Raw genomic sequence first — 10,170 nt, 5'->3', positions numbered from 1 at the left:
TGTTTTCAGACTAACTGTTCTACTGAGCACAGCAAATGTATGGTAACCAGAGAAGGCAATATCCTCACAAAGGTACTTCAATATCTTCAAAAAAAAAAATGCAACGACAACAATTCTGTTGACTTCTTTTACTTCATATTTTACACACTCCATTCATATTTGTTACTCAACTCGATGGTTGAAAGTTATACTTTTGTAACATCTAAACATTCTATGCATATTTCATTGTACACTAATACATAGGCCAACTGCTTGCTACCTTTTGGAACCCAGATTTGTCACGCTGTTTAGTCAGGTTAACTACATTTTTTCTGGCTTCTGTAAAGTTCAAAGTCTTCAAGCCTTCTATAAAGACTTCTCCTACGACAGTAACGTCCTATCAGATTAATCAGGAAGTACTTTCTAAAACCCAGAGAATTTAGTATTAAAGTAACAAGATTTAAGCTTTAACTCTTTTTAAGGATGTAATAGGATTTTAAATGTCTGACTGATGCTCCCAGAGCTATATATCTACATAAATGCACATCGATGTAAGGAATAAAATGAATTAAAGAAAAAACACTTCTTCTGCTAAATGACAAGTTGTCAAAAACCAATAGTATCAGACCATAATAGTGCAAACTACCAAAGATGTAGTCTGCATGTGTTCAAATGGTTGTATTAGCTATTGTATTCTGAAATAATCTCAATATAACAGGACACCTTTTGTTTTGAACAGCCAAAGCTAGATTTACTATATTTACTAATTTCACATCTCAGTGGGTTTTCTCCATTACTGGGCATTAGGACATCACTTTTTTGTTTAAATGTAGTTCTGGTTTTAGTTCACATGGCCTCCATGCAAGTAATTGCATTTCAGCAAAAAAAAAAAGAAAGAAAGAAAAAAAAAGAGATTCTGTGCGTAAGGGAGCTAAAAATAGAGGAGAGACATATAGAGACTAGTGTGTCCCATCGCTCACCTTGCCTGAGACCAGAACATGTGTTGAATGGGCCAAGTGTACGCAGAACCATTGTGTCAGATAGTGTCATGTTACAGTCTTCCAAACAGCTCTGCTACTCCTGTTATGGAAGACAAAGAAAAAAACTTCAGAATGTTATAAAAAGCTGGTGTGTGTCTCCTCCTCTGGTGAACCCAGAATTGTTCTGTGTGTGTGTGTGTGTGTTTATGTGCCTGGAGCTTTCTCAGTCCTTGCTTTTGTTCCCAGCATATTCAAGTCATCCAAGAATGCAAAGAAAGAGAAATCTTTCTTATACTTCCTCATGCTGTTGATGAGCACCACAGAAAGATTAAAATGACTCTGTGCCAACTATGATTATAATGCCTTAACAGTTTATGACTCTTACCCTTTTTAAAGTTGTCTCAGATTTATTAGTAGATATGGATTAATAATCTTAATATTTTGTGAAGAAATTCAGTCTCTCTCTCAGTCCCCCTATACTTATCAGGTTTATAAAAGACTCTTTCTTTAAATTAAACTTTTTTTTTTTTAAATTAAGCTTAAACCCTTGGTCCTCTCGGTCAAGCCTCATAAATATAAATGATTGATTTGCAAAGCTATTTCACAGTAAACTATTATGGTCTGTACATGTTTAAAGTGTTATTCCAGGTTATTCTTAGACCAAGAATAGCCACATTGTAAAATAGATGGCTGAGTCAAAACAGAGGTGTAACTGGAGCAGTCTTAGATATTAGGTAAGGTTGCAACACAGCCTAACAGAGTGGAACTAATGTGTTTTGGTGCGCAGCCAGGTATGTGGGGGTTTGTTTGTTTGTTTGTTTTGTTGTTGTTTTTTAAATATATATACTCTGTTTATGGTTCCGATGTATAGTAAGGCTTTTTTTGTTTTAAGTTTGCCGTTTTCTTCCTATGGTACAATACAATATCCCCCCTACCCCCCATTTTGTTTTTTGTTTTTTTAATAATGAATATTTTTCTACAAGTTAAGATATTTTACTATAAGAGTATCACCTGTGTTTGTAAGCTGTGCTTATATGACCTCTTGCTCTTCCTTTTAATTTTCATGTCAAATGAACTGGCTTTCAAATTTGATAGTTTTTATTATTATTATAATTATTATTTTTAATTGTTATTGTTATTATTACATTCAAGTATCAGGTACAAATTCTTATGTATGAATAGTTTATTGTTTACTATTTTTGCTTTGTCTTGTTTTGTTTTGTTTTGTTTTTCGTATTTCTCTGTGGATATTATTGTTTTTCTAACAGTAAACAGCATGAAGCAGAGGTGAAAGACAAGGCATCTGTGTCTATCCTTATGTAATCTGTGGCCTATATATTTTGTTGTTGTTGTTGTTGTTATTGTTGATGTTGTTTTGTTTTGTTTTTCCATTCTCTTCATCATAACTTTATGTCAAAGAACATATCGTCATTTCTTTGCACATTGTCTCAAATGTTAAGAGATCAGTATAAAATAGTGTGTGGTTATAAAGGTTTAAGAAATTTGTCAGAACCATTTCTAGTCTGGACTGGCTCTAATTTTGCTACCACAGGCTGCAGAAATACAGGGCCTCAAAAAAAAAAAAAGAAAGAAAGAAAAAAAAAACAATATCAAGATTTTTTTTTTTCATTAATCAGTTCATAACGTTGTTATTATTTTTTGTTTGGTTACATTTCTGTTTGTGTTGTAAACATGTGGTTGTTAAGTTACCTTTTCAAAATAAAAATGAAATCTGTAGCTAATAAACATCTTCATAAACATCCTCAGTATCTATATAAAACTCGTACACAAACATAAACTTTACTGTGGGCTTTGTGCAGTACACACACATTTGGGTCTGTTATTTCCAAAACAAGACATATATCTTGACACTACTTGCCACCTAAATTTCACTCCGTTCGAAAAAAGAAAAAAAGAACAGTTACTGTCGCTGCAAACACACACACACACACACACACACACTCTGCCCAGTCAGGCAGGCATTCCGCCCGTGATAGAGTATTTGATAGTTTACGCTTTCTCCCTCACTTCTGGCTGGCTTGACAAGTCACAGAAAAGGGGGTAGGGGGGGGGCAATATTCTGCTCTGGTCACACGGGGTTCATCAAAGGCATAAGGGCCAACGGACCCACTACCATGTACCACAACAAGCCCTTTCATAGCAGAACAGTTGGAACTCTGTACTGTGGAGTCTGATGTTAATGCATCATACACAGTGTGTCTGTACTTTTTTTTTTTCTTTGGAGAGGGGGGAGGGATTTGAAGGGGGGGCCTAGCCATCAGTGGCAAAGCAGTGAAAACTCAAGAAGATCATGTGATCTTTAATTGAATCCAGAGAGAGTCAGCGTTAGGGCTCCAGGCACGGGCTTCGCTCTGCTGACATGGCGTCCCACTTACATACAGTCTCTCTCTCTCTCTCTCTCTCTCTCTCTCTTTTCTTTCTTTCCTTCTTTCCTTCTTTCTTTCTTTCTTTCTTTCTTTCTTTCTCTCTGTCTCCCTCTTTATTGGGAGGGTAGCATAGACTAAACAAAGTCTGCACTGCCATGAGTAGTTGTAACCAAAGCCGCAGTAGAGGCGCGATTCTGAGGTCAGCAATGGTGCTGACCTTGGCTTGACCTTCGTCTGCAAGGGGGGTCAAAACAGATCAGGTAGAGTGCAGGCATGACTCCAAAACAGTAGCCCGGGTTCTCTCTTCTATTATTCTCCTCCCCTGTCCTGACAGATGCCGATGTCTTCTCGTCCAGTTAAGCACGTGAATTTTCAAATCACACAGAATCAAGATAATCATTTCTGAGATACACAGGACATTTGAAAAATTGAAAACAAACAAACAAACGAAAAATACTCTTACGTTCATTTGTTCACCTAACACTGAATCTGGTTTACATTGTATATTAGAATAAACTATGTACTGTTATGTCACACAGGATCAGTCTCTGAACACATACTTTTAAAATATAACTCAATGTCTGAGTTCAGTTCAGTTTTTAATACAAGACATTCCCCATCAAGAGTAAAAGATATTTTATGCCAGGTTGGATTAAAACTAGAATGGGACAGTCAAACATGAATAGGCAGGATCAATTCCAGATACGGCAGAAGTCGTTGGTAGAGAGTGTGGGTTGGAGAGATACTGAGAGACGGAAGGGTGAACCAACATATCAGCTGCCCGTCTAAACAGATCTCGAAAACTTGGCCCGCAAGCGAAAGTGCCAAGTCTTCCGAAAACAACCGGACCGGACCCCGAGACCGAACCGTTGTAAAACAGGCCGACGGCCCAGTAAGCTCAGAAAACCCATTGAGAGTTTCTGGGTTGCTATGGCAACAGGAACCAGATTGCATCCACATCTGGTTGCTATTTCAACCCTGAGAGAGAAAAAAAAAATAAAAAAAAAGTTAGGGGAAGAGAGAAATTTATGAGCGAGGGAGAAAAAAAGACAAATATTTTCTGCAATGCAAAGCAGAAAGAAGCCGGGGGTGAAGTTACAACTTGAAAGGAGCTGATTGTTTTTTTTGGTTGTTGTTGTTGTTTTTCTTTCCCCTCTTCTTTTTTTTGTGACTTTCTTTTTTTCCACCGAGTATGGAGAAAGCAGCAGTTGATTTTCCTGTGTGTGAGTTATGGTTATACGATAAGACTGTAATGTTTAACATGTTCACTTGTACGCTGACATAGCTACAGGACTATCCTGTTTATATGACCCAGAGTTATGTGAGAACCTCATGAGATCTTCAGAAGACCCTGCGCAAATTCCGTAGGTCACAGCCCTATCTCACAGGGTGCTGTGATGACGAACAATAAATCGTTCTTCCACACTCCCGTCTTGTAAAAGATTACTTTAGCCGTCTGTTGTTGGAGCAAGAACTAGGCTATGTTTTTTTTGTTTGTTTTTTTGTTTTTTTTTTTACTTTCGGAGTCTTTTGGTTTTAGTTTTAACCTCGCTTCAAAGAGAGATTTAAGAATATTCGGGTACTCCCCGTGTTAGCCGGTTACTTCGTCTTTAACCTTACTGAGTGAAAACAGTCTCATCGTATGTTATTTGGGGTTATTCGTCCTTTTCGATCCGTTCTTGAGGGTGTGTGTCTACCTTTGGCAAGTGTGTCACTTTTTCATTGTTTTACCACATTCCCTGGTCTGTATTATCTAATGTGTAAATCAAACACAGTAGCACTCTCTATGCCTTTTCCAAGAGACGACGATTACTGGAAACGTGTTTGGCTTTCGTTCAGTGTTCGAAAACCGCCGAATGCTGAGATGAGCTTCTAGCCCTCAGGAAATAGAGCTCAGACCACATATGCGTGTGCGTAATATATGATTTTAGGCAACATCTACAGCGTTCGCCACCTTGATTTAAAATTGACCGCTTTTCCCGAGTTTTCCCGAATGCGCCGTTCGTGTGTGTGTGTGTGTTAGTGTGTGTCATTTTAAGTTCTCGTTAGTTCCACAGTTTGCTCGATATCTACTTGTTCAGTGGCTAGGCCAAACAATAAAGCGCACCCAGGGAAGTACTGGCAAGCATGACTCGTCAATAAGAATACCTCAGCATGACTCGTCAATAAGAATACCTCAGCAATTATAGATTCCTGAAAACTCAAACTGCCCAAGAATTTTAATTTCCTGCCATATTTCTTATTTGTTTATGATTTTTATGTTGACATTTGAGTTCAAGACTCTGGCTGTGAAGTATCTTTAAAGCTGTCATCTGGATCAGATGAAATGTCCGACGAAATGGCTATCGTGTCCGTATATCTGACCATGAATCTAACATTTATTGCCCTGCCATGGCCTGTCCCAATGGTAATCATTTAAGGAACTTTGGGTTCGATAAGCACGCTTCATTAGATCCATCTCCGCTTTCCATGAACCCCACTGATCAGGCAACAAGTGCATCACACACATCAGAGGGAGAATGGGCGAGTCAAAAGAACAGAGTGACTTTTTGGAATTTGGCACCGAGTGACTTTGTGCGTGGCAGCGGGCGCGGAAACACTCTGGCAATATGCGCTTCTTAAACAGCCATTAACAGGCTTTTTACACACAACAGAGTCACCTGTACGCTGAAACGTGGCCTGCCATCCAAAATGCATCCAGCCAGCAGTGGTCCTGTGGTCAGAATCAGCTCCTTTGATGATGGAGACCGGTGGAAGTTGACGTGACTGGAAAGCGAAGAGTAACAGACCGGGCACGGTCGCTGAATTGTCGGCATCAACGGTGTCAACGCGTCACATCAGGACAGCCGGTTCGTTCGGGCCTCGGCCACTGGGCCTTGATACGGACGTGGTGCAGCTGTTGACAGTTAAAACTGTGAAACTCCTAAAAACACAACTATTCTAAAAATGACATTGAATAGAAAGATTACGGATACTGTATGTGCTTTGTTGGGACTCTGTGTGCAAATTAACGGCCCTCCAATAACAGACGCATCTGGGCTCTTACACTACCACCTTTTGACTTTTTGATTAAAGGATTTTCCAAAATACCTCAAGCCCTGGAGAACCGGCAGTTGGAAAGTCCTATCAGTACATAATCCAATAGATTATAAATGTTAATACCATAGAAGAAGCATAGCTCATGTCTCTTTTGATGACAGGCGTAATTATACACTGTGTTAATACAGGAGTGTTTGTGGCTGTTTTCTTTTTTTGTTGTTGTTGTTTGTTTGTTTGTTTGTTTGTTTGTTTGTTTGTTTGTGGCCAATACTGCAACCAATTTTTCCTTAGTAATCACACTGATATGTAAATTAACAATGCTGCTTTAATTGCCTAATCAATTAGTTCTTCAGAAGCAAACCTCAATATAATATAACTCTATTTTTTTTTTAAATCATGAGACGAGGCTTTTCCCCATAGTCTCTATAATTAATCCCTCTTCCCCTGTTACGGCACATATAGACGAACCATCCTCTGTACCTCTAAACTGCACCTTTTTTCTCTCTTTTTTCCCCCTTTGTCAGCATAATTCTGTGGTGAGTTTACTAAAGAGGAGCAGGCTCTAATGGAAAACAGACTTTCTCTCTCTCTCTCTCTCTCAATCTCATTCTGGAGTGAAAGGCAGTGTGGTAGGTTCCAGGTTTCAGCTTTCACATACTCAGAAGGCAGACTCAAGAGTTTTTTCTTCTTTCTTTCTTTCTTTCTTTCTTTCTTTCTTTCTTTCTCTCATTCTTTCCTTCATTCTCTCTCTCTCTCTCTCTCTCTCTCTCTCTCTCTTTTTTCAATTCAAATTTGAGGGATTATAACTGCTTCTGTAACTATTTCTTCTCAGAAAGTTTCAACCAAGATGGAAAATAGTTCTGAGGACTCATTTCCTTTTTCGAAATGCAAAAATGCTGCAGGGAGAAAAAAAAATGTTGGGGGATCGCTTATTTCCACAGAATTACACAAGCAAACATACGACTTCCAAACATACACGAAAAAAAAAAAAGTATAAAAAGAAGGGAAGCATCCACCCGGGCTTAGACCTAAACATAAACACAACCACAGAGCCAGCCCTTTGACCCAAAAAAACAAAAGTTTGGGTATGCATCAAAACATACAAGGACCACCTCAATAATTCTATCTCTCCCTTGTTTACCGGAGCGTTCTCAAACGGCCCTGCGTTAGTTTTGACGTGACTGAGATTCCGGCGTTAAACTGGGCTACTACAGTCAGCCTCTGCAGAGAACGGCGTGTCATTGGCGTGTTGAACCGAGAGGCCCAGGCACCAGACTGCAGCAGTCTGCCCATGTGTTTCCCATTAGCACAGCAGATTAGAAAAGGGGAACAGTGGTGGCTGACTGTTCACCCCCCCCCACCCCCCGCCCCTTTGCGCTCTGATGTGGTCAGGATCCTGGACATCAGGCGTTCGACGTCTCTGCATCCGGCGTGATGTCACCGTGCCCTAATTCTTCTCTTTTTTCCTTCTCTTTTCTTTTTTTTTTTTTTTTGATTTAAATCTAAATATGTAAACATTAGTCTGACAAAAAGACCTTTCGACACCCCCCCCCCCTCTTTCAGAGGTTACTACAGTACTCTTTGCAGGCTTTTGTTGCAGTTGGCTAAAATACAGACTCATTCTCCATTGAGTAGTCCTGCAGAAAGGTCCGTTTGAAATTGTTATGAACATCAGAAGAAACTGCTTTTCTCTAGGAAAGAAACATTACTGTGATTACGTTGTGTTTTTTGGATTCAAAGTACACATAAAACTACAACTACAACTATGCTTAATGTAACTCAATCCCATGGAAATCTGCAGCATTTCTTCCGTTTATGTCATTAGTCATAACAGTTTACGTCTGTTAAGTCGTTCAAGAGCACACATAACTGGGGTCGTTTTTTGTTTTGTTTTGGTTTTTTTTTTTTTTTTGCCCTTGTAGGGCCGACTGCTGCAGACAAGCTTAGCATCACGCAATACTGTAATTAAGTTTCACAGAACAATCTCTCCAGTGTGTGAACTGTGTTTTCATAAAGTAGCAAGAGCAAACAGAATCAGGGCACCCATCCCCCAAGTCCCCAAAACATACATACACACACACACACAGACGCACACACACATTCAGACGCACAGACACATACATCTTTACACACATAGACACAGACACAGACACACACACACACAGACGCACACACACACACATACATCTTTACACACAGACACACACACACACACAGACGCACACACACCCTAAGGCTGTGAGGCCCTAGATGGCAGATGAGATCAAACAAACAGGGCTTGTTTGGGAAGTAGCGGCGTTAGAGGAAAAGGGGGAGGTGCCTTTGTAAACTGCTGAGTGGGGAGAAAATCCAGGGGAGGATCAGGACGGCCGCTCCGGCAGCGGTGGAGGAAAAGAGGGCGACTTTGGCTCCTTTTAATTACGCATGCAGACGGCACGCTGGGAGTCAGCGGTGGCACTGCACACAGCAATGGGGCCAAAGGGGGAAAGGATGTGATGATGTCGACGTTTGATCTGATTCCAGATCAGTGGTGATGATCTCTTTGAAAAGAATAGGCTTTATGCTGTACGCTGTTATGTATGTATGTATGTATGTATGTATGTATATATGTATGTCTGGATGTGTTCCTGTAGTTTTAGATTAATTGTGAGACACGAAGGTAGTTTTGTGTATGAATCAAAACAATGACTCTGCTCTTTGAAAAAATGGTTGTGGGACTTATTGACGAACTGGAAAGATAACTTAAGGTAGTTATTTGAAAACTAGCTTTCACACGTAAGAAACAAACTGACATATGGAGAAGAAGCGCACGAACACAAGAGCACACACACGCACACATACATACACACACACACATATACACACACGTACGCACACACATACACACACTCACACACACACACACTTGCACGCACGCACGCACACACACACACACGTATACTCGCACGCACACACACACATACACACACACACACACTCACACACACACACTCGTACGCGCGCACACACACACACACACACACACGTATACACACATGTCCTTGACCAATGTAATGTATCAGCAAAATGAGATCATAAGGAACTTTATGATGCAAACTGTATTTTCCAAAAAGAACCTGAAAATCCTTGCTGTCTTTGCCTCGACCTTTCTTGTGCAGATTTACTGAGGTTGTCGCAGAGAGGAAATATGGGCCTGTTTTAAATGGAGACTCCTTTGTCATTCTCCACATGATCTCTCGTTCACGTTGTCCAAACATTCTGAGTCGCGGGCCCCGGTTCAGTTTGGAAAAGATAGAACGTGATGGTTTCTCTGCTGCATTCCTCTCGAGAATGCTTTATTTTTGTTGGAAGCATAATTGTCTGTGGCTAGAGTTTGAAGGTACATTTAACCCGCTTTGCTGGCAGGAAGTGTAGATGATGACATTAGTGCCCCCTGTTGGTGACTTGAGGTAAATACAGCCTTTTTCATCCTGCAAAACCAACCACCCCCACTGCCCTCAAAAACATGCCATGACTGATAGTGACAATAGGTAATTCATTCTATCAGTCAGCTTCTCTTTACTACTACTCAGAAGAGAAGATGAAATCTTACTGCACATCTGCAGTGCCCCTTGTGTTTTCTGTGTGTGTGTGTGTGTGTGTGTGTGTGTGTGTGTGTGTGTGTTTGTGTGTGTGTGATCACGTCCAGCTGTTGATCTCTTGGATGTTATGATACTTTACAGTCCACGATTTGACTGTATGATACATGAACTATCAAAGGCAATATTTTATCAAATGGTTAAAAA

Source organism: Chanos chanos, chromosome 14 (genome assembly GCF_902362185.1).
Source record: "Chanos chanos chromosome 14, fChaCha1.1, whole genome shotgun sequence".
NCBI classification, from domain to species: Eukaryota; Metazoa; Chordata; class Actinopteri; order Gonorynchiformes; family Chanidae; genus Chanos; species Chanos chanos.
The sequence above is the reverse complement of the archived record's forward strand: the minus strand, read 5'-3'. Positions refer to the sequence as shown.